Here is a 27,407-nt window from a genome sequence, read left to right as displayed (position 1 = left end):
ACGAGTAGAGAGCCCTGCTCACTTTATCCAGACCGATGGTGGCTGCCTGAACATTGACCCTTCTGTTTCAGCGCTTCGTCTCTGTACCAGTACCGGCGCCTAGCGGTAAGACACTAACACTACTAACAACGCAAATCCTGCAAGCCCACATTCTGACCATCATTCCTGTAAATTTGTGTACACAAACAGAAATAGTTTTCCTCCTGCACTGGCTCAAGTAGCACTAGTTTAACTACAACAACCCCGTACATGAAGAAACAGCCTTCATGAATGACATTATTCATGAAACCAAGACAGCAAAGAGGAAAATAACAATGTAAATTAAATCATACGAGCCGCGCGGCGTAGCTGCGCGGTTTGAGGCGCCATGTCACGGACTGCGCGGCCGGAGCTTCGACTCCTCCCTCGGGCATGGGGGTGCGTGTTGTTCTTAGCAAAAGTTAGTTTAGGTTACTTCAAGTAATTTGTAAGTATAGGAACCGATGAACTCAGCAGTTTGGTTTCTTAGGAATTTCACAAATATTTTTTTTTCTAAATCGTACGCTGGAAGAACATTTTCAGACAAAACGACATCAAAGAGGTGATTTTATGCTATTATGTAGAGTTAATGTTCGAGAAGGTCACAGAAAACAACAACAGGGATCAGCGGTTCAACAGCCTACAAGGAAGGCCCAGCCCTGAGGAAACTGAAGCACTGACAACGGAAAGAGCTAGAAAGTGCTATTATTGAATGTCCTAGAGGCAAATCCCCGGCCCAGATGATATGCTTGTAGAATAATGACATCAAGGCTTTTAAATAAGCGTGAGCAACTAATATATTTTAATTCTGGTATCCCAAAGGAACTTTTAGAAGGAACGCTAATTCCAATTCCTAAAAAGCAATTTAGTAACGCAGTGAATATTCCAAAGCAATCACGTTCCCCTACAAGGATTATAAAAATTTTACCCATATTTTTTACCCCATTATTAAAACTGTTATCACGACGATGGCCGGCACATACCACAAAAAATTTTATAGAGGCGAAACAATCTTTCGAACACACTGCGACTATAAAGATATCACATAAAAGGCAGCAGTCTGCAAGAAAAAATGTGCGACAGTGTCAGACTTCGAAGAGGCCTTCGGTGGGGATAGAAAAAGGAGAATTCCAATATATAGCTTATCCGGACTTACCATAAACGGCCAGCTCACCAGAGAAATACGAGTATAAGGTGGTAAACAGGAAGCTACCAACAAATACAAAGCTTTACGCCATCTATCTCACAGACTCACCAATGTGCGTGATATACCGGGTGATCAAAAAGTCAGTATAAATTTGAAAACTGAATAAATCACGGAATAATGTAGATAGAGAGGTACAAATTGACATACGTGCTTGGAATGACATGGGGTTTTATTAGAACGAAAAAAATTACAAAAGTTCACAAAATGTTCAACAGAAATGATCACAATAGCAATAATTAGCATAACGAAGTAAAGCAAAGCAAAGATGATGTTCTTTACAGGATATGCTCAATATGTACACCATCATTCTTCATCAATAGCTGTAGTCGAGGAATAATGTTGTGAACAGCACTGTAAAGCATGTCCGGAGCTATGGTGAGGTATTGGCGTCGGATATTGTCTTTCAGCATCACTAGAGATGTCGGACGATCACGATACACTTGCGACTTCAGGTAACCCCAAAGCTAATAATCGCACGGACCTGGGAGGCCAAGTGGCGGCTGAGCACACGATCATCACCAAACGACGCGCGCAAAAGATCTTTCAAGCATCTAGCAATTTTTTTTATTATTTTAATAAAACCCGATGTCATTCCAAGCATGTGTGTCAATTTTTACCACTCTATCTGCATTATTCCGTGGTTTATTAAGTTTTCAAATTTATACTGACTTTTTGATCACCCGGTATGTCTTGACAGAGAACTAAGAAGCATATTTCTATGCGAGGACGTTTGGAATTTAGTCCGATATGGCAAACATCAAAATAACGTCTCCCAGAATCTTGACAATAACAGATTTATTGGGTCCAGTTTCAGTTCCGTACCCAACGAAGAAATGAAACGCTGTCTACTGGACCAAGGACAAGCAGGACTTTTTATCATCCCACAACGAAACAAGGACAGATAAGATTACCGAGGGAACTTTACATTTCCACAGTAGTGTTATCACGACACATGTGCCGAGAACCTATGGATATGGGGAAACAATGGCACAGATTTCACTGGCCTTAACTATTAAACTTAAAAACAAAGAACAAACAAAGTAATTTTTATTTTACTTTTTTATGTTGTCTTAGACACGTTATTATCGAAGGAGAGTTGATTTGTAAGATTATTTTTAAACAAAGAGAACGAGCATTTTAAGTTTTTTTTTGGTCATCAGTCTACTGACTGGTTTGATGCGGCCCGCCACGAGTTCCTTTCCTGTGCTAACCTCTTCATCTCAGAGTAGCACTTGCAACCTACGTCCTCAATTATTTGGACGTATTCCAATCTCTGTCTTCTTCTACAGTTTTTGCCCACTACGGCTCCCTCTAGTACCATGGAAGTCATTCCCTCATGTCTTAGCAGATGTCCTATCATCCTGTCCCTTCTCCTTATCAGTGTTTTCCACATATTCCTGTCCTCTCCGATTCTGCGTAGAACGTCCTCATTCCTTACCTTATCAGTCCATCTAATTTTCAACATTCGTCTATAGCACCACATCTCAAATGCTTCGATTCTCTTCAGTTCCGGTTTTCCCACAGTCCATGTTTCACTACCATACAATGCTGTACTCCGGACGTACATCCTCAGAAATTTCTTCCTCAAATTAAGGCCGGTATTTGATATTAGTAGACTTCTCTTGTCCAGAAATGCATTTTTTGCCATAGCGAGTCTGCTTTTGATGTCCTCCTTGCTCCGTCCGTCATTGGTTATTTTACTGCCTAGGTAGCAGAATTCCTTAACTTCATTGACTTCGTGACCATCAATACTGATGTTAAGTTTCTCGCTGTTCTCGTTTCTACTACTTCTCATTACCTTCGTCTTTCTCCGATTTACTCTCAAACCATACCGTGTACTCATTAGACTGTTCATTCCGTTCAGCAGATCATTTAATTGTTCTTCACTTTCACTCAGGATAGCAGTGTCATCAACGAATCGTAACATTGATATCCTTTCACCTTGTATTTTAATTCCACTCCTGAACCTTTTTTTTTATTTCTATCATTGCTTCCTCGATGTACAGATTGAAGAGTAGGGGCGAAAGGCTACAGCCTTGTCTTACACCCTTCTTAATACGAGCACTTCGTTCTTGATCGTCCACTCTTATTATTCCCTCTTGGTTGTCGTACATATTGTATATGACCCGTGCCTCCCTATAGCTTACCCCTACTTTTTCAGAATCTCGAACAGCTTGCACCATTTTATATTGACGAACGCTTTTTCCAGGTCGACAAATCCTATGAAAGTGTCTTGGTTTTTCTTTAGCCTTGCTTCCATTATTAGCCGTAACATCAGAATTGCCTCTCTCTCGTCCCTTTACTTTCCTAAAGCCAAACTGATCGTCACCTAGCGCATTCATAATTTTCTTTTCCATTCTTCTGTATATTATTCTTGTAAGCAGCTTCGATGCATGAGCTGTTAAGCTGATTGTGCGATAATTCTCGCACTTGTCATCTCTTGCCGTCTTCGGAATTGTGTGGATGATGCTTTTCCGAAAGTCAGATGGTATATCGCCAGACTCATACATTCTACACACCAACGTGAATAGTCGTTTTGTTGCCACTTCCCCCAATGATTTTAGAAATTCTGATGGAATGTTATCTATCCCTTCTGCCTTTAGTATCACTTAATTTTCTTTCGTCATGGCTTCAGTTTTACACGGAGCAGAATAAAACCAATGAGTTTAGTTATAGGAAAACAAAACTTATTTTCAAGAGAAAAAACTCTAATATTTACATGGCACAAAATGATTTACGAGGACTGATTTATACGTTCTTTTTTCCTTAACTTCAAATTTTGTTTATGAAAAATCTTAAGAAGAAACTGGATGTATGGTTGATTTTTATTTTTATAGAACAGGGAAACTATCATTTCACTTTTAACAAGGAAATAAACACATACAAAAACATACCATTTTTGTTAGCAAATGTTATAATTTTTTTTAAAAGTAAAGACCTTGAATGGCCAAGAAGCCAGACCAATAATGTCAAAAAATTGTGAGCGTAAGGAGGGGCCAGAAAGGGTGCATGTAGGCACGATTAAAATAAAAAGAAGTCCGCAGTACATTTTCCCTGAAAAAGCAAAAGTCCAAGGTTCGAGTCATCGTGCGGCACACAATTAAATTGTGTGAAGAAGTTTCTTCCTTGATTTTTAAAAAGTGATAGTAGCGTCCAGGGTTTTGGTTAATCGAGATAAAAAAGAAAGTGCATTAACATTTTATTTTAGAACCTATAGTTTATTGAATATTTCGATGTACAATTAGCGTTAATGTTGCCACTGGTCGCCTCTATGGCTATAAGGTGTGTCTCTGCCGCACAGTAGGAATGTAACGTTAGGCGTAAGATAAGCTGAAACAATACGTACCTTCCTCTCAATTTTATAATGAAAATTGCCGAGTACTCGTCGTTGCCTTGTCTTATGTTAGTCGACCTGCTCTCCCCCCCCCCCCCCCCCGCCCCCTCTTTGTTCATCTCTTTCTCCTCTCTCTCTCTCTTCCATCTCCTTTTTGCCGCTCACCCCCCTTGCCAAGCACTCTTCTCCTCCCCCCTGTCCTTGTTCACATCCTTCTATTTCCTTTCTCTGCCCATCTCTTCCTGCCCCAGTCTTGGTCCAACACCTCTGCTTTCTTTTCTTTGCCCATCTCATCCCCTCTCTCTGTCAGTTTCTCACTCCTCCTTCCCCACATCTGCGTCCATCCCCTCCCTTCCATGGTATTAAACTCACTCCAGCAGGAGGCTGGTGGTTCTTTTCTCAAAGGTCGTTCTTACCATACAGTAAGTACCCTGAAGTGCAAAAAAAGTGGTACACCTGCCTAATATCGTGTAGGACCCCGCGAGCACCCAGAAATGCCGCAGCACGACGCATGGACTCGACTAATGTCTGAAGTAATGCTGTAGAGAACTGTCCCCATGAATCCTGCAGGGCTCCGTAAGAGTACGAGTGGGTGGAGATATATTCTGAACAGCACGTTGCAAATCATCCCAGACATACTCAATAGTGTTCATGTCTGGGGAGTTTGGTGGCCGGCGGAAGTGTTTAAACTAAGACGAGTGTTCCTGAAGCCACTCTGTAGCAATTCTGGACGTGCGGCGTGTCTCTTTGTCCTGCTGGAACTGCCCAAGTCCGCTGGAAAGCACAATGGACATGCATGGATGCACATGATTAGATAGGATACTTACGTACGTGACACCCGTCAGAGTCGCATCCAGACTTATCAGGGGTCCCATGTCACTCCTACTGCTAACGCCCCACATCGTTACAGAGCCTCCAGCAGCTTTAACAGTCCCCTGATATTCACGGTACACTCGTGGAATGGTCGTACAGGAAAATCGCTACCTCGGAGATGCTGTGTCCCGCCCGCCTGTGTTGCCGAGCGGTTCTAGGCTCTTCAGTCCGGAACCGCGCGACCGCTACGGTCGCAGGTTAGAATCCTGCCTCGGGCATGGATGTGTGTGATGTCCTTAGGTTAGTTAGGTTTAAGTAGTTCTAAGTTCTAGGGGACTGATGACCTCAGATGTTAAGTCCCATACTGCTCAGAGCCATTTGAACCATTTTGCTGTGTCCCACCGCTCGTGCACCGACTATACTACCAGGTTCAAACTCACTTAAATCTCTATAACCCACCATTTTAACGGATCTAAATACTGCGCTAGACTCCTGTTATCTTACATACAGAAAAGGACAAAAGTCTTCAGACACTGGGAGTAATCAGAGAAGTAAACCTTAAATGTGTTTTTAACTCAAACCATTACAAATGTGTAATACATACGTCAATGTGAACATATGCAGAACGACAAGAAACATAACAAGTCCCATTTTTTTTAAAAAAAAGAAAGAAAATCGAAATATACTGTGGGCAAAAGTACTCGGTTCGGAGACAGCATTGGGGTAATAAGGCAAAGAAGCGTGTTGTATAGTATCCACTGTTTGACCAATTTCCGCAGTAAGCTTAGGATCATTGTCTTGCTGAAAATAAGTCACCTCCAAGATTCCAAAGAGCAGCTCGCGAACACCTCTGGAAGGCAAGCATCCCCACACCATCATACTGCCGCCTCCATGTTTGATGGTTGCTTGCACGCTTTTGCGCTCTTACTTTGTGTTTGCTTGACGCCACACTAAAGCTCGGCCATCCACGTGACTCAAAGTAAATTTGCATTCATCACTCCACAGAATCTAGTCCCAGAAGGTAACATCCTTGCTGACAAATTCTTCTGCAAAAACCATCCGCTGTTTTGCGTTACACTTACTGACGAACAGTTTGGGCCTTGGCATTTTGGCATCGTACCCAGCACTGTTCAGGCATCTGCCACTGTTCTAACACTAACTTCGATACCAACGCCTTCTGCAATTTCTGTTGCTATAGCAGGGGCCGTTGTCCGCGGGTCGTTTTCCACCATTCGAACTATCTTCCTCTTGTCTCTGTTCGTGAGTTTCTGAGGACGCCCCTGTCGTGGACGAATGACGAGAGTTTTTCCTTCTTTCTATTTCTGGACGATACTAAATATAGTTTTCGGATTTGGTTGACGACATTCCCTTTTTCTGTATATTATTAGTTTCCCTCACTATGCAGCTGCACGATAAGCCTTCCCTCTTCCAATGTCATTTTCCTACCTGTACAAGACATGGCGCTACGTTGGTTTTTTATGGCGAGACCAGTGCTTTCCTTTGGTACGAGACAGCTGCCTTGCCTACACTGACTGCTCGCTGCCGCAAAGTTGTGCCCTCAGACTGCGGTTAACTTGTCAAGCGGGGTGGTTTTGATTAGTTTAGTCTCGAGTGAAACACATGCCTGTCATAGTAACACAGAACTAATCGTTCCAGGTAGAGGGTACAGTGACATTAGCATAGCTGACGTCTTTCGAAATATTCTCTGCATTATGGCACATACGCAGATACACATTCCGTGTATGCATCAGTCACAATCGACCGTCAAATACGCATGTGACCTGTGTCTGAATACTTTTGACCGCCTCTGTAGGCGTTGCCGACTGCAGTTGCGTATTCTGCCTGTTTACATATCTCTGTATTTGAATACGGGTTCTTTAACGAAATTGTCGCAATATGGATGGAATTGATTTGAAATTGAAATTTCGTTAAAGAATAAATAATATATTTTATCTTTTGCTTTTAAGTTAATTTTCTTTCGTGCGAACTTTGTTGTAGAACCACTCTCTTATTTTCGTGTGGTAATAAAAATTTTACTTTCTTAAGAATTACGTACATTTAAAGAAAAATATTACGTGCACTCATATTAACTGGATATAATATTTAGTTGAGAATTGAGTCCTTTAAATCATTCGGCCTTGGCATACACTTTCCTGATGCAGTGGATTTTTTTGTTAAATATTTTTACTGAATTTTATCCCGGCACTAGCCATAGAACACAAGATTATCTCTATCAGCAGAAAATGTTTTAATTATTGCCAGGCCGACATTTATCACTGATCAAACCTACTTCACTATGCATTTGAGTTATTTAAAAGAACCAAACTGTTTAAATTTCAATGTTAACTAACAATAACTATCCGCCTACGAATGCACAAACGTATAATTAATTCAAATTTTATCAGCCACAGGATCACTGAAAAGGAAAAACAATTTCTTAATTCACTATTGATTTTTATGCATCTGTTCCCGATTTACGGGTTTGATAATTTTTTAAATGTGCCGCCTCTTCAGATCTGCGATTGTTGGTCGCGGCACAGCCCAGCAACACCGCTAAAAAATGCTGAAAAATTCTTAAAGAAATTTTATAGATGACGTGGGCAAGCTAATTTACATAAATAATTCACACTTCTGATAAATACTGATATATTTAGCTCAAACAACAATTCAACTCACATTAATTCGTAACGCATCGTCTAATGGCGGCTAAGTCCAGACAGAGACAAAAGAAGTCTACACATTCGTTAAAAGCTTCTTCACAGTGTCCTACCTCGATAACTTCTGAACAAAGAAGTCCAAAGAATACATAATGTCTAGTCCTTATATAGCATTTCCCGACTATTAACATTTCTTTGTAAATTGACGATATTATTCTCTTCTGGCAAATTTTTATATCTCTGATACCGCAAATACTGACACATTTTATATTCACATAATAAATACAGAAAAATTCCTATCCTAAATACAGAGAAATATTACAATAAAAATATAAGGAGAATAGCTAATGTATTTTATACCACATTCAGTAATATTTTTGTTCAATAATTACGATATATACAACTTGCCCAGAGCGGCGTATATGGTACAAATAAACTGTGAAAATGCCAGGGAACGTTACAGTTCCTACACCAGTTTCTTTGGCGATTCAGCTTATATTCGCGAAAATCGTGCTGTGATTGCCAAAGGATTTTTGCTTCAGGACATAAGAGCATGTGTTTCTGAAAGTGTATTGAACCTTAACTCCCGGCTAGTCTTCAGAATGAAGCTTGAAATTACTGAATCCTGGTAAAAATGATTCGACTTTTTCTATAGTTGATCTCGCTGCTGAAGGTAGATCTCACCATGTTAATCTGCAGGCAGAGGGAGAAGTGGAGAATCAGTCACTGGTTTCATACGAACAACTTGCATTTGCACCTAAGTTCATGTCAGGCTGACATGTGCCTCAGTCACCTGCTCATGAAGTCTGCTCAAAGAGCCGGCTGATCGCGAGCCGTTCGTTATAAGACATCATCCCATGATGCCTCCTGGGTGCGAAATCCCCTGGCTGTAGAGTAATTTTGTGCCATCTGCTTCCTACAAGGAAGGCTCGTGTCTCTGCGATTTTTGATCGTCACACAACTTTCATTTGGTGAGCAACCGATCACTGAAAAGTTGCCTTAAAACATGTTGACCTCCCGCCCTTACTCACATTCCCTGCATGTAACCAGTAAAAATCTTCGTAATAGTGCCGAAAACTTGTTCTCCTATCTTCCTTTCTGCATCTGTGCTTCTGTATTGGACAATGACGATGGACCTCTGCAAGCACAGCAATGTATCTGTCTCCAACTTCTATATAAGTTATTAGTCGGTATATTTCGACAAATTCTGTTTTTCTACCGTTCTGTCTCCACAATGCCGTTCTTCCGGGTTTCTGCGAGAAACGGCACATACCATTACTGCCACATACAGCTCAATTAAAAACCAACTCCGTTGTCCTGACACAACAGGAGGTACAATCTGTACTGTGCTTTTAGTGTCCGGCGGCGGCGAGGGCGGCATGCCTCAAACAACAGGCCAGAGTGGCCGCTTGGCTGTGGCTTTCCCAGGTATCCATGCCCCTTCTGCGAATTCTGCAAGATCGTTCAGCTCGTTCGCAGATCGGGATAACTTGCTTCCATAGAGGCATCTTATTTAATTGAACATGCATTTCAACGTAGGACATTGTGATCTACATTGGTTAAGTACTGGTTATCATTGGTACTGATGCGTATTTTATTTACCGGTGGGGTTAAATTATTCGGGTTTGATTCCTCTTCTTATTTAGAGTTTTACATTAGTCAAGGGGCAGTCTGAGAAAAATTATGGCATAACATAGAAAGAAAAAGATGCATTTAATTTCATCCGAGATCAGGAGTTCGAGAGCAAAAGGGGAATGATACACTAATGTTCCCACATAAAGAGCCCAATTTCCTGCACAGTGGGGATAAAATTTATTTGTGTATAGCTTGAAACACGTATGTTGTGTGGCAGCGATGATGAGGCATTGTAGAATCTCTGACCAGAGAGCAGTTGCGCTCGAGGCGCAGTGCAGTACAGTAGTCTGTCGGCAGTTGTAGCCGAGTAAAGTTGCGGTCTAGTTGCAAGAGAGTTCAGTAGTGGTAGCCCAGAGCAGTCGGCGGGCGTCGGCACCGCAATGGTCGAGATTCAGGATGGGGTGTATTTTTATTAAATAAGTATTCATGCAGCTTTGCGCTCATCAGATAATCTAGTGTATATTCATTGTAATTGACTTTAAAGAATCGCCCCAATAATAATTTTGATTTCAAAACAATTTTTTAACAAAAAAAAAATCATTTGATTCCCTTGCATTTCCTTAAAGAAAATTTTCAGGTAACTTTTAAAAAAAAAAATAATAATAATAATTATTATTATTGCAATGCATTTCCTCCAACCCGCGGCCAACAATAAGAGCAGAACTTTGACATGCAGTTATATTGAGGTAAGAAATTAATTCTGATTTCGCACAGGGCCAAAGACTGACATTTCGGTCTATTTGCATTTTCATTGTCACTGAGATTTTATTATAACTGAATTGACTTTCATTTTGTGAGAAACTTATACTTGGGTCAGATAGCTAATTTTTATTTAATTGTCTTTGTCATTAATGTTTTTGCGGGAAGGTTACACTTGGCTCCATTTCTATTAAGTATTGTCATTCGAATATTTTTGTGGGGAGGTTACACTTGGCGACACCCAGTCCAGGATCGTATTTCGTGAGTATCTTTTGAAAAACAGTCAGATATCTGCTCTTATTTGCTTAAATATAATTATAATTTGGCGCAACGCTTTTACTAATTTGTGACTTTCTCTCCTTAGATCATCGGCAATTCGTTGCTCTGTTGTAATTTTGTGTGTTGCTTTTGTATTGTGGTTATTTCTTTTGTGAATATTTGTGTCTATTGTGAAAATGCCGCGAAAGACTGTGAATAGTGTATCGCGAGGTATCATGAACGAAATGACCGAATTAAATAACTTCACCAATAGTACTAGTGACACGCAGTGTAATGATGACAATCCTGCGTTCACCGATAATCAGTGCGTTCCAGCTACCAATAATGATGATTTTTGTCTTAATGATGAACAAACGAACTCAATTGTCTCCTCTGTTAACTTGACGACAATTGATGACGCGGGGAGCAATATTGTAATAAGCGCTGCCCAGCCTAACACATCCGGTTTGGAAAATTCAAGTAACGTGCAGAGAAATTTTTCTAATGAAATTGGACAATGTACTGAAAGTGCGACGGATTTATTTAATTCCGAAATAATGTCTGACAGTGTAAATCCGACTGACAAACCTTTTTGTGAATCTCAGAATAACCAAGTGGTTACGGAAAATGAGACAATTCCAGATCGAGCATTAATTAACACAGAGAACAGAAATGCTAATTTTCTATTGGATCCAATTATGGCATTTTTGCAACAAAATTTCAGACAACTTAGTGAACAGGTCAAACAACAGAGTGAAAAATTAGACAACAATGATGTAAATCTGAAACAACTTAATGAACAGGTCAGACAACAGAGTGAAAAATTAGACAACAATTCCAGGCAGCTTAGTGAACAAATTAGAGCCGTTGCCGCGCAGTGCCATGACACTAAGGAACAGTTACGCGAGGAAATCGAGGCTTGTTCAAAAAAAAGTAGCGAAGAAATTAAGTCTGTTGCTCAGGAATTAAGGGAATTACAAACAGCTGCAACAGAAACACTCAGAGACGAAATTAGCGGAGTCGCTAAACAATGCTCTGAAAAGGCTACACAATTACGCGACGAGTTTAAAGCAATGACTGTAGAACTTTCGCACACAATGGACGCAAAGATAGACGCGAAATTCGAGCAACAGAACACTCAAATTAACGAACGTCTTAGTCTTCACATACAGAACAGTGATACGCGTTTCCGCAAATTTATTGATGATCAAAATAAAGTAAAACGTCAAGTAATGGAAACAATCACTGCTCAGAGACAGGAAGACAAACGTAAGATGTTTGCGAAAGCAAAAACATACGTGGACAACAATATTGCTACAGTGTCCGACAAAATTAATACCATCGAACAGTCAAACACAGAATTACGTGACGAAATTTCTGATCTGAAATCGAAAACAGACACATACATAACAGATTTTCAAACAGTGACCGACAGACTCGAACAATTAGAACTAACACAGGATTCCGATGTCGTCAAAGCTGACGTTAGAAAACTGAACGAAACTACACGAAAATTGCAAAACCAGATTAATGCCACTGATTCTAAAACCGATGATCAGGTTAAAATACTGACTGAAAAATGTGATGAATTGGCCAGTCGTATTGACGTTATCGAAACTACTAATGACAGCAAATCAGACGACATTTCACCGGTTTCATTTAATCAAACACCGGAATTTCAAAATCTACAGCAGACAATTAATGAGATAGATTCATCTAATAACACCTTGCGTAGAAAATTGTCAAGTTTACAGCAGGAGATAACACAGATAAAAAGTATTTCGGTTAATAACACATCACAGCAGACGCCACTTTGCGAACATTTGTCAGATTCGCGCAACGCGTGTAATTTGGGTAATCTACAAAGAGCACACGACTTTGATTCCGAACAACCACAGTTCAATAGATTCTCTTACAATCCTGAACCTGTTCCATCACATAGAGACGATAATTTCGATTACAAACATTTTCTGTCAGTGAGAAAGTTTAAAGTGTTTAAAAACGACAGGACACAGATTCACCCGCTAGATTGGATACAACAATTTAGCTTTGCTTTTCCACCGACTTGGCCTGTAACGCATAAACTTGAATTTATTTGCAGCTTTTTGGAAGGCGAACCGGCAACTCGTATGAGGCCGATCGCGAGGCTATGTTATTCAGTGGAAGAGTTTCAGAATGCGTTTCTGTCAGCGTACTGGTCGAAGACGACACAGCGCGGAATTAAAGATCAGTTAATTAGCTTACCAAATTATGAGAACTCCAATTTTCCCAGTGTCACTCAATTCTTTGAACACATGGTGCAACAAAATCAGTATTTAAGTGAACCCTATAGTGAATCTGCACTCATTCAATTATGTATCTCTAAATTGCCACGATCATTAAGAGTGTCACTTTTAACAGGTCAACAAAAAGAAAATATTTCGGCATTCAGGGATCTGCTGCAGGTTTTAGAAGTGCAGCAATCAGATTATTCTTTCGTAAACAAAAATTTTTCATATAACAACCAAGGCCAACAGACGTACAGCAATTATGATCAGACACGTAATTTTAATAGGAAAAGTAACAGACGTTTTAGGAATGAAAACCACCAAAGCTTTAATAACAGACAAAATTCTAATTATCAATATCGTCAAAATTTTGAGCAACAGGAATCACATTTTGGTAACAATAGACGTTTTCCACCACAACAGCATGAAAGTCAACCGGTTAACATGCCTAACCAACAATGGAATGCACAAGGTCAACCAGGCTTTAATGTTTCGCCGCGTGCACGTATAGTCCCTGATGCAACAAATAGTAACGCACGGCAGCAAGGAAATAACTACGTACAGAGAAGACAGTATTTCAATTCCTATCGCAATGCACCGTATAGGAATGAGTATCACGACAGACGTAAAAATGATGAGCACAATTATCAGCGTACGTTTAACAACAGTCGGTCATATCAACAACAAAATCATCCGCAAGAACATATTCTCATGAATGAACCCGACAGTAGGTATCATCCAGAGCGTAATACGTCTGGAAGAAGTAATAGAACTGTTCAAATTGTAGAAATACCACAAAATCCTCGTGATAATAATAACACGTCAGATAGAATCTGACTAGATACTGTACAGGACGCATCTTCCAATAACACAAGCACTAGTTTTGACACGCTAAATGTTGTTCACGAGAATGTAATTACGTTTGACGACATCAGAGACACTCTTTTGCAGGAAAAACCAGTTATTCAGAAAATCATTTCACATCCTGTTATCGAAATTAAAATTGGTTCATCGAAATTTTCAGCAGTAATTGATTCCGGATCACCTATGTCAGTTATAAATGAGGAAACTTTTAACGAGTGCAACAAAGAGAATATCTATCCCACATTACCTTTAGGCAAAACCAAAGTGAAAGGAGCGGTATCGAGTAAAGGAGTGGATGTAAAATTACAGACGCGTTTGTCATTTTGTATTGGAGGTCATACTTTTCATTCAAATTTTTGGATTGTTCCCTTGTTGACAACAGACGTTATTCTAGGCATGAACTTTCTGGTACAACACGACGCAGTGGTCGATTTTCAGAATTCCTATTTAATGTTGAAGGACGAAAATGTACAATTAGCTTTAGAGTTTCAGCACTCACTATCAGCAGAAGAACAAACAATTAACCGCACAGAGGTCATTTCCGCAACACGTAACATAAACTGTAATCCCACATTGTTCACGGATACGTATGTACATAACTATAATACTCCAGACGAAACTGACTACGACGTAATACAGATGATTTCTGATAAAGTCAAACAAAGCAGTGCAAATACAGACGACGAACGCACGCAATTACACAAAATTCTTTTGCAGCAAGCTCCAGTTTTCGACAACATTCCTGGTACTATGTCCGGCTTTATGTACGAATTTCAAGTCAAACAGCACGATACATTTAAAGCAAAGCATTATCCCATTCCATATATCCACAGAGAACAAGTTAAAAAAGAATTGCAGGATATGCTCGACCAAGGAATTATAGAACCGGCAGTTAGTCCGTACATAAACCCGCTACATATTGTTAAGAAAAAAGATGGCTCACTTCGCCTTGTACTTGATTCACGTCACATTAATGACATTATTATTAATGAAACAGATCGACCACAGACATTAGAGGAACTTCTACAGAAATTTCACGGTACAGCTATTTATTCCACATTAGATTTGAAATCGGGATTTTGGCAAATACAACTTCATCCGAATTGCAGAAAGTACACAGCTTTTCTCTGTTTTGGCGACTGTTATCAATTTTGTAAATTACCATTCGGCTTAACTATTTCTTCTGCAGCATTTATTCGCGGTTTGAACACAATACTTCCGACAGAACTTAAAGACAGAATTACGACGTACGTAGACGACATTCTTATTGCAGAAGCTAACTGGTCTGAACATAATCTGATTTTAGAACGACTATTGCAAACTTTCCATGCACAAGGACTCACAGTTAACCTCAGTAAATCACATTTTGGTAAAACTTCTATAAAATTTCTTGGACACGTAATTTCAGCAGAAGGCATTGCGCCTGATCGGGAAAAACTTCAAGCTTTACGTGACATTACTGTTCCTACAACGAAGAAGCAATTACGCAGTTTTTTGGGCTTAATTAACTTTTTTCGCAAATTTATTCATCACTCTGCACTAGACACACCTAGATTATGCCAATTAACAGGTAAAAACACTATTTGGTCATGGGATAAGCAAGCACATTCTGAATTCGTGAACCTAAAACATGCTTTATTCAATGCTCCACTTTTATCGCACCCAGATCTTACTCGAAATTTTTCTATTGCCACCGACAGTTCCAACACAGCTTTAGGCGTACATATTTTTCAGGAAATTGAAGAAGATGGCTCTACAGTAATCAAAAACATCGCGTTTGCAAGTCGTATTCTATCACCTGCTGAGCGAAATTATTCCGTCACAGGATTGGAAACGTTATGTGTTGTATGGGCTTTTACGAGATTTCGGCACTTTCTTTATGGCAGACATACCACCATTTATACAGACCACAGAGCGATACAATTCTTACTTTCGGCTAAATTTACTCACGACAGGTTAAGTAGATGGAAACTTTATTTACAGGAATTTAATTTTACAATAGTTCACATTCCCGGCACACAAAATGTTGTAGCAGACGCACTTTCTCGTTCTCTCAGCAACAATCAGCAAGACGTAGCAACCAACTTCTGCAAAGCAAATTTCAGTGTCATGTACATTCAGCAAGTAGCATTTGAAAATTTTATTTCCTCGTCATTACAGGACATAGCACGAGAGCAAAGCAAAGACAATGTGTGGAAAGAAATTAAACACCTTTGGCAAGATAAGAATAATGTTACGGTTAGAAACCACTACACTGTACGCAATGACATTCTGTTTCGCCGCTCTCATCCAGACAGCAACAATTGGTTATTATGCATTCCTGACGAATTGGTTAACAAATTAATCTGGTATACTCATTTAAGTTATGCACATTACGGAGCTAGAAAATGTTTTCTTATACTGAGACAGAACTGTTATTTTACAAATATGGAAAAATGTATACGACGAGTTTTAGCGTCATGTAAAATTTGCCAGAAAGCTAAGTCTGACACAACTTCACACATTCCTCCATTATATCCCATTATACCTGTTAAATTAAGACATATGGCCGCAGTAGACATTTTTGGTCCAATTCCGAGAACTAACAGAGGTTTTTGCTACATCTTTGTCGCTGTTGAACTCACTTCAAAATTTGTTACCTTCACTCCGTTACGCAAAGCTACTGCTAAAACTGTTTCGAAAGCATTTGTAAAACATTTTCTATTTCATGTAGGGCATGTGACGAGAGTAATTTCAGATAATGGATCACAATTTCGTTCTGCTATATGGACACGCATGTTACGAGCTAGAAACATTTCTCCGATCTATATATCCAAGTACCACGCTTCTTCGAACCCTTGTGAACGATTAATGAAAGAAATTGGCAAACTGTGTAGAATATACTGCCACAAAAGACATGTTAATTGGGACACACACATACACTCATTCCAAGATGTAATTAATTCCATTCCAAATGAATCCACTATGCTATCTCCGTCTGTTATACTGAAAAACGTTGAACCACCAAACAAAATCAAAGAGTTAGTAAATATTCCTAGATCACGTCGACTAAGACACCACGAAATAATTGACATTGCGCTGAACAACATCAAACGTGCCGCAGAGCGCCGGAGAAGACAGCAAAAACAGGTTTGTAGACGCCGAGACTTTCACGTTGGACAGAAGATATTAGTACGTACACACTATTTATCCAGCAAATTAAAAGGTAAGTGCAGTAAATTTGAACTTCTATACGCAGGTCCATATCGGATTCGCAGCATTCCCCACCCCAATGTTGTACACGTCGAAACTTTGAGAACCAGAAAATCGAAAGGCAATCACCATATCTCCAATGTTAAACCGTTTATTGAATGAACATACCTTATGATTTATCACACTGCAATACATTTTCCAGATATTTATGTGAACAATTATTGATGATTATCGTATTTTTTCTTGGCAAGTGCCCGGCAAGGTAAGGTTAGCAGGTCGCTCTTCTTGTCGTTACACATCAGACCGTGCATATTTTCCAGATGAACTTACACATTTTTATGACCACTTATGCACTTATATTTATGTGACTACTTATTGATGATTATCGTATTTTTTCTTGGCAAGTGCCCGGCAAGGTAAGGTTAGCAGGTCGCTCTTCTTGTCGTTACACACTAGACCGTGCATATTTTTCCAGATGAACTTACGCATTTTATGAATAATTATGCAATTCTCTGTAGTGACGCATTAATTTTATCAAATTCTCTCTCCATTGAAGTCTTTAATTATCGCCTCTATTAACTACACTACATACAAGCTGAACACAACGAATGTCACATTTTGTCTTTCTTATGTATGTACGATTGTTTTCAAGTTTTGTTTGTATGCACTGTGAACTAGTTAAGGTATAACACACACCAGTTGACTTTGACATTTTTGCCCTGTGATATCTCAACATCGTGACTGTTTTACATTTTTTTTTTTTTTTTTGCTGCTGCATTGTGATATTCTCTGTACATTTTTGCGTTTGAACACTGTCCATGTTTTTGACATATTACGTTTTCTGTCATGTTATGCTGTATGCTTAATTGTGTCACCGTTAACCAGTCATTATTTAGTGGGTATATGATTTAAATACAAGACATTAATCTTTGTTCATCAGTTTCAGAAAGAATGATGCGTAAAGGAAATAAATTAAACAGAAATGGGAATTTCAACTACGGAATAGATGAAAGAAGATACAAAACCTTATGAGGACGAGTAAATGGATCAGAATTAACAAGCATTAACAAGAATATACTATACACATCGCAGAATAGCAGTCTTAACTAATTTTTTTTCTTTCAGAATACAAGGCGATTGATGCAAGCTGTCAGACAGAACTACACATCTTAGTTTTAAGTGATGAAATATGCTAGAGATAAAGAATAGTTATGTAATGAGTAATGAAGTGACTTTTTGCAGATGATAATGAATGCTGATGAAGAATAATGATGAGGAATATGCTACTATGAATAATGAAGTTTTTTCTTTACAGGTGATGATGATAATCATGGAGTTATGATGATATGAATAATGAAGTTTTCTTTACAGATGAGGATAATGTTGAAGTTATGTATTTATGCTATGTAGTTATTTAAGTATTTGTTGCAGTTTGCTTTGACAGCAGGTGTTATATTGCATAGTAGGATGACTGAAGATTTTGGAAAGGACAGCTATGGAACACATTTTTTATACACATTTCACTACTTGTTAATTCGAAGTTCACTACTTTTCAGCATAGTCTACGTTTCTTCTTTCAGCTTAATAATCCATTTTGTATTTTCCAGCAGAAGCTTTTCATGATACTAAACCTGTTACTTATTATACCGTTCTAATACTTGCATTTTTATTTTTTACCCATTTGTGTCTATAATTTATAAATGTGATCACATATACCGCCTTGTTTCATAACCTTGCTACAGCTGACTCATGACGAATGACGTTACCTATCCTCATTTGCAGCAATAGGTCAAAAGCAAATATTGTTATGCCTGAGCAATTAATTATCGATCCCAACGCAATGCATTGCTAACAAAAATGTATTACCAGTCCCAAATAATGATAGCAGTTTAAGAGAATTCTGTGTAATGCTGATCAGCTATGAATAATGTCACCTGAAAAATGATTGCTACTGATTACTGTATTGAAATGAACATTAATTAATTATGCTTTGTAACTAGGAAATGAATCCTACTGATTATGCTTTGTAATAAGGAAACGAATGCTACTAATTATGCTTTGTAACTGGGAAAAGAATGCTAGTGATTACTGTATTGAGATGATTACTGTATTTAAATGACCAATGATTAATTACTAATGCTTTGTAACTAGGAAATTAATGCTACTAATTACGCTTTGTAACAAGGAATTGAATGCTATTGATTATGCTTTGTAACTGGAAAAGAATGCTAGTGATTACTGTATTGAGATGATTACTGCATTTAAATGACCAATGATTAATTACTAATGCTTTGTAACTAGGAAATTAATGCTACTAATTACGCTTTGTAACAAGGAATTGAATGCTATTGATTATGTTTTGTAATTTGGAAAAGAATGCTACCGATTACTGTATTGAAATGACCAATGATTAATTAATAATGCTTTGTAATTAGGAAATGAATGCTACTGATTACGGTATTGAAATGAGCAATGACAATGTTGTCTGTAAAACAATTTATGAACATTATTCTGTAATACTAAAATACTTGGTACAGAAATGTTCAATAACTAGGCTATGGATACCGCAAACTACTAATGTAATCAAAACTAGTCTGTGATATAATGTCCTTCACCTTCTGACCTAACTACCTGAAATTATTGTAACATCCATTTGTCTTGTCCATCCTCATTATCATGGAGCACTATATTTGGTTTTTGCACTAATTCTACGTTGGTGTGCCTCTTACGAGCGTGGTGTTGACACGACATGCTGTCCACCACCGTAAGCGACGAAGACGTTATTATGGTCCCACTGTTTGGTGTACCTGGCATACTGCCAAATGATAGCATGGAATATTACTACGACGTTTCAGTGTCATGATACGCTGATAAATACTTCTGGGAACGGAACTGCAGATTGTATCACTTAGTGTTGTGACCCTGTGGAAAGATATGGACTTTCAGTGCAGCTGTGTGCAAACTAAAGTGCTACAACCATGATGCAATCCTTTCCTTTCCTATCCTAATAATGAAAATCATTTTTAACTAACACCATTTATGTTCATGGCCTATACATTTTTTTTTTCGATTTGTGGAACTCCAGTGCGAGTACACTTATGTCACCTGTCGACATGATTTTTTTGCCATTATACTAAAGACATTTTTCGATTTGTTCTGAAGTGCAGTATGTGTGCACTCTTGTCATCTATATTGTATATACTTTTTGTGATTTGATGATTTTTCTACCCTTGCGTTTATTTGTTATAAAAATGTTCAAAAATTTTTCAGTGCATGTGCACTTATGTGAATATGTTTTCAACTGAACTTCAGTGCCTGTGCACTCTTCTCAATTTTCGATATGATTTGTGTTCATTCTGCATACTTTTATGATTTATTTGTTATTCATTGTATGTACATTTCGTCTTTTGCTGATATATTCTCCACTGCAGTGCATGTGCACTAAAGTCCTTTGTCAACATGATTTTGTTCTGAAAAAGCTACAGAATCTTACAGTGCGTATGCACTTTGTTATCTGTCAAATAATTTGTATATTTTTCTGATATGTTTTGTACTCACATTTTGTACTATAAGTGAATATTTTGTAAATTGTAAAAGTTAATTAGTTGAAAAAATTTGTTACGATGGCAAGTCCAAATGACTCACCATCGCTGCCAAATTTTTGCCCCCCCAGTGGAGGGTTATGAAACACGTATGTTGTGTGGCAGCGATGATGAGGCATTGTAGAATCTCTGACCAGAGAGCAGTTGCGCTCGAGGCGCAGTGCAGTACAGTAGTCTGTCGGCAGTTGTAGCCGAGTAAAGTTGCGGTCTAGTTGCAAGAGAGTTCAGTAGTGGTAGCCCAGAGCAGTCGGCGGGCGTCGGCACCGCAATGGTCGAGATTCAGGATGAGGTATATTTTTATTAAATAAGTATTCATGCAGCTTTGCGCTCATCAGATAATCTAGTGTATATTCATTGTAATTGACTTTAAAGAATCGCCCCAATAATAATTTTGATTTCAAAACAATTTTTTAACAAAAAAAAAAATCATTTGATTCCCTTGCATTTCCTTAAAGAAAATTTTCAGGTAACTTTAAAAAAAAAATAATAATTATTATTATTATTATTGCAATGCATTTCCTCCAACCCGCAGCCAACAATAAGAGCAGAACTTTGACATGCAGTTATATTGAGGTAAGAAATTAATTCTGATTTCGCACAGGGCCAAAGACTGACATTTCGGTCTATTTGCATTTTCATTGTCACTGAGATTTTATTATAACTGAATTGACTTTCATTTTGTGAGAAACTTATACTTGGGTCAGATAGCTAATTTTTATTTAATTGTCTTTGTCATTAATGTTTTTGCGGGAAGGTTACACTTGGCTCCATTTCTATTAAGTATTGTCATTCGAATATTTTTGTGGGGAGGTTACAAGCTTCTCGACCATAGCTTCCAAAGGCGTCGACTCTAGGTCTCAAATTGTTTAATATCACATCTGTTGCTGATGCTCCCATATCCGTAATTTTTTTTTAGATTTCCAGAAGGCTTTAGACACCGTTCCTCACAAGTGTCTTCTAAGCAAACTGCGTGCCTACGGAGTATCGCCATAGTTGTGCGACTGGATTCGTGATTTCCTGTCAGAAAGGTCACAGTTCGTAATAATAAACGGAAAGTCATCGGGTAAAACACAAGTAATATCCGGAGTGCCCCAAGGAAGTGTTATAATAGGCACTCTATTGTTCCTGATCTACATTAATGACATAGGAGACAATCTGAGTAGCCGTCTTAGATTGTTTACAGATGATGCTGTCATTTACGGTCTTGTAAAGTCATCAGATGATCAAAACGACTTGCAAAATGATTTAGACAAGATATCTGTATGATGTGAAAAGTGGCAATTGACCCTGAATAAAGAAAAGTGTGAAGATATTCACATGAGTACTAAAAGAAATCAGCTAAATTTCGATTACAGGCTGTCACACAAATCTGAGGGCTGCAAATTCAGCTAAATACTTAGGCATTACAATTACAAATAATCTAAATTGGGACGATCACATAGATAATATTGTGGGTAGAGCAAACTAAAGCCTGCGATTCATTGGCAGAGCACTTAGAAGGTGCTACAGGTCTACCAAAGAGACTGCTTACACCATGCCTGTCCGCCGTTTTCTGGAGTATTGCTGTGCGGTGTGGGATCCGCATCAGGTTGGACTGACGGATGACATCGAAAAAGTACAAATAAGGGCAGCCCGTTTTGTATTATCCCTAAATAGGGGAGATAGTATGATAGACATGATACTTGGAGTGGCAATCATTAAAACAAAGGAGCTTTTCATTGTGACGGGATCTTCTCATGAAATTTCAATCACAGTTTTCTCCTCCGACTGCGGAAACATTCTGTTGCCGCCCACCTACATAGGAAGAAATGATCATCACGATAAAATAAGAGAAATCAGAGCTCGCACAGAAAAATTGCTCGTTTTTTCCCGCGTGCCGTTCGACAGTGGAGCGGTAGAGAGGGACAGGTTGAAGGTGGTTCATTAAACCCTCTGCCAGGCACTTTATTGTGAATAGCAGAGTAATCATGTGTATGCCGATGCAGATGTAATTTCCTTGTGTATCGCACTGTCGTGTAGTGAGCTAAACTGATAGCACAAAACCTTACGGACCTCTGCTTAACGGCGCTCTGACAAACATCTGTAAAGCAATACAGCAGCGATTCTGCATGGTACGGAATCGAAAAGTCGTTGATGGGTTTTTTATTTATCTGAGATCAAATGACTATGTACAAATTCACGCAACTCCTGTCAATTAATGACCGGTGCGTAGTGGCCGCTCAACTGACGCCCGATACTTCCCCAAACGTACTCCATCAATTTCAGGTGATTTTCTGGGTCAAGATATAAAAATGAGTTCACTATCATGTCCCTCATACCCCTACAGCACGGGTCTGGACGTGTAGCACGGACAGTTATAGTACAGAAAAGTGGCATGGCCGTCGAGGAAGATTTCATTAAGGCGTGCGTGCGGTCCGCAGTAATGATCACTACCGCAGATAAATATTCCTCGTGGCTCATACTCTCCACTGACTTGAGCCCTTGGTGCGGTGCATACGAGGGGCGTTCAGAAAGTGATACAACACTTTACAAAAAAAAAATCAGGTTGGTTTTATTCAGGATTCCAGTATACCGTATTATTCCCCACTCTTCTGGTTACAAAACCCTATTTCTTAACATAAACCGATAGTTTCACGCCACCTTACTGGGAAGGCCTGTATGTCCACATAGTACCACCCTAGTGGTCGACATCGGATTCAACGTCTCGCTGCTTCAATAACCTTCCCATGATGTACGTACTGCTTCCCGCAGAGTACATCCTTCACCGGGCCAGGCGAATGGATGTCGGACGACGTAATATCCGGGCTGAGTAAGAAGAGTCGAATGAAGTTTGGTGAGCTCCTTCCGGGTGTGCAGACTTGTGTGAGGCCTTGCGTTCTCGTGGAGAAGGAGATGTTCGTTTGCATTTTTGTGGCGATCAATCACAGCTGTGTGTGACCTGCCGGCACGCGAGAGAGCGGACAGGTTTGCGCGACCTCGTTGTGATGATGATAGACGCCTCGTCCAAGGACTCATCGTGCGTTTCTTCACTGCCATGTCCCCCATGTCCCCGTAGACATTCTGCAAGCACCTATGAATCTCTGTGATCCTCTGATTTTCCGCCAAAACAAATGAAAGTACTCCGCCTGGAACGCATCTCCATTACAGACGCCCTTTTGAAGACTACGTACAGCGCCTCGAGCTATTGTAAGTGCATGAAACTGTAAGCGCTGAGGCGGCAATATTTCACGATGTCCCACAGAAAATTATACATTTTTTTCAACTGAAACTGTCCGAAAAAAAGGATGCGTTGCATTACTTATTGAACGTCCCTCGTATTTAGAGCAGCCCTACGCCTGTCTGACAGCGTATCTGGACTCGATCATCAACCTTATGTAAGAAGAAACTTGATTTATCAGACGAGGCGACACGTTTGCATTTATTTATGGTTGAATTTCGATGATCTCGTGCCAGCTGCAGTCATGCGAGTACGTAAGAGTTGTCTACTGCAGTAGTTCAAAAATGCGATCTAAACGGAATGTAGTGTAATAGATGTGCTTGTGTAACCATTATGCCCGCCCGGTTAGCCGAGCGACCTAACACACGGACTTCCGGAGCGAGAAGGAGCGCCTGGTCCCTGGCACGAATATCGCCCGGCGGACTTGTGTCGAGGTCCGGTGAGCCGGCCAGTCTCTAGATGGTTTTTAGGCGGTTTCCCATCTGCCTCAGCGAATGCGGGCTGTTTCATCTTACTCCGCCTCAGCTACATTATGTCGGCGACTGCTGCGCAAACAAGTTCTCCACGTACCGTACACCACCATTACTCTACCACACAAACCTATGGGTTACACTTTTCTGGTGTGAGACGTTCGCTGGGGGGGTGGGGGGTGGGGGGGGGGAAGGGTCCACCAGGGGGCCGAACCGCACAATAACCTTGGGTTCAATTGGCTCTGAGCACTATGGGACTTAACATCTTAGGTCATCAGTCCCCTAGAACTTAGAACTACTTAAACCTAACTAACCTAAGGACATCACACACATCCATGCCCGAGGCAGGATTCGAACCTGCGACCGTAGCAGTCCCGCGGTTCCGGACTGAAGCGCCTAGAACCGCATGGCTACCGCGGCCGGCAATAACCTTGGGTTCGGTTTGGGACGGCGGAGGGGTGAAGTGGACTGCGGTAGTCGTCGTGGGGTTGTGGACCACTGCAACTGCGGCGGGGAAGGAGCCTCTTCGTCGTTTCTAGGTCCCATTCACATACAACATACATACATACAACATCACCATTATACTCTGAAACTTCCTGGCAGATTAAAACTGTGTGCCGGACCAAGACTCGAACTCGATACCTCTGCCTTTCACGGGCAAGTGCTTTACCATCTGAGCCACCCAAGCATGACTCACGACCCATCCTCACAGCTTCAATTCTGCCAGTACCTCGTCTCCTACATTCCAAACGCGAAAGCAGAGGTCCCAAGTTCGAGTCTCGGTCCGTCACACACTTTTAATATGCCAGAAAGTTCCATATCAGAGCACACTTAGCTGCAGAGTGAAAATCTAATTCTGGAACCATTGTACTCTGTCGTCAGATCTGTCACAGACAGCTGAGAAGCCTCCGACCTCTATGTTTTGTGATGAGGCGTGGAGGTCCAACACCTGGTCGGCACCTCTTGGGTTCTCTGCCTTCCAACCACTTTCCATAAATGCTCACGACAACTGCACGTGAGCAGCAGATCGTTTCGCTCCTTCGGAGATGTTCGTTCCTAGACGACAGGATGTAACAATCTATCCGTTCTCAAAGTCACTTTACTGCCCATTTTACAATTTACAGCCTGTATAGTGACAAAGTCGCTTACGTCTAACGATTATCCCATTTACAGCTAGGAAGTTCCCCTTTTTTCACTGCTTCTCTTAACTACTGTTCTTACCACCACATGTGCCTGCAGCGTCACCATGGAGTATTCTCTCGGTGGACAGATGTCACATTGTTTTGGCGTGGGAGTGTAAATAGAATCAGGGAGCAGCTAGGACATTCTTGCACGTAGACTCTATCTGTAAATGGAGATAAGGCGTCATATGTAGAGCTAATTTCAGGAAAACATCAAGGAAGTGTCATAAAGCCGTTATTGTTAATAGCATTGAAACCTGATAGTCAAATGGTTGAAATGGCACTAAGCACTTTGGGACTAACCATCTAAGGTCATCAGTCCCCTAGACTTAGAACTACTTAAATCTAACTAACCTAAGGACATCACACACATCCATGCCCGTGGCAGGATTCGAACCTGCGACCCTAGCAGCAGCGCGGTTTCCGACTGAAGCGCCTAGAACAGTGGCCGGACTGATAGTCAAGGGAAGGCAGGATTCAGTTATGATCGTGGACGGGGCCGTAATCAGTTACTATTAGTTGCCTTTCACACCTTGAACACATTTATTTTTTAAAACAGTAATTCCAGACACAACAATAAATAACAAAAAAATCACATGCTATTTATGAAGGAATAAACAACTGTGTAAATAATAGTGTTTTCAGTGTGTTACAATTTAGCAAATCACCATAAAATACAGATACAAATAACGTTAGAAAAAAAAAAAGAAAACAACCACTGTGATCACCGCTGAAGGACTTACACGCCAAGAATGGCAATAAATTGAGAATGTCTAAGAACTGCAATTTGCAACTTACAGGTACAGAAATATTAAAAGGTAAGTGGCCACAAACACAGCAGAAGGTATCTGACGCCAGGAATGGCAATGAATATGGTTTTAATGCTTACTGCTAAAATACAAATACCAAATTATTTTTTAAAGCAAATGACCAGAATCACGGCTCAAGGCTTTAAAGGGCCAGGAACGGCAATTACATTAAAAAATTTAGAAACCTGCTGTAGACAGCAAATACAAGCAAAGTCTAATTAAAAGAAACAAGAAACTGATCACCATACTGGTGAAATAAGATGATGGTAAACCTTGTAACACAACCCTGACACTGCTAGATTTATTCCGGAGGCGACCAGAACTATTAATTAGACATACATAACATTTAATGTAGGTATGATAGTAAATAATACAATAACAAAACACAAGGACCAGTCACAGACGATGCTCCAGGAATCGAACTCTGAGAAGTCCCGGCAACAAGCACTTTTGCGGGCGATGAGATAGGCAGCCAAGAGTTAGATTCACTTCACAAGATGGTAACTCAGACTAGTGGCAGTCTAACGTATGACTAATGATAATCTTGCTGAAGCTAGCTGACGTCCAATAAACCAAATGCTTGAATGGAACTACACGCCAACGGCAGAACCAGCAGACTGGACCACGCCCCCAGAATCACTACCACTAGAGTAGAAGAATCACAAACGGCCTACAATCAAGAAATCTGTCAAAACTACACACCATGAAGGTCAGCAGTGGCAAGGCAAGGAAACTTACACTGCCATTACTTACACCAACCCTTAGGGCAGGTAACTGGGGCGTTAGCGGCCACCAGGCAGGAAAAATACCGCTGGTTGAACATAACAAACTGTAACAAGCTGAACGCAGTAAATAGTAATAAGAAGTCGAGGAAAGCTAATCATATCGGTTTTCCCCAAGCACTCCACTCGCTGCTCTTCACCTCGGCGACACTACAAGCAGCAACAAGAATCCAAGTCATTGGAGAATCGCGAGATCTCACAATGGTGGAGGTTTCACTGCTAGGATTAAAATACATTCAACATAAAGATAGTTGGATCCAGTTGACGACTAGGTCGTGTACCCTCGCGACAACAGCCCTTCCATCCAGCAGTGCATCCTCGCCGCCAGCGGTCCCAGCGTGTTCGCGCACTGTGCAGACCTGGCTCCTCCTGAGTCCCAAAACGAACTGCCACACTCACACG

Source organism: Schistocerca nitens, chromosome 9 (assembly GCF_023898315.1).
Source record: "Schistocerca nitens isolate TAMUIC-IGC-003100 chromosome 9, iqSchNite1.1, whole genome shotgun sequence".
Taxonomy (NCBI): Eukaryota; Metazoa; Arthropoda; class Insecta; order Orthoptera; family Acrididae; genus Schistocerca; species Schistocerca nitens.
This window is presented reverse-complemented; position numbering follows the sequence as displayed.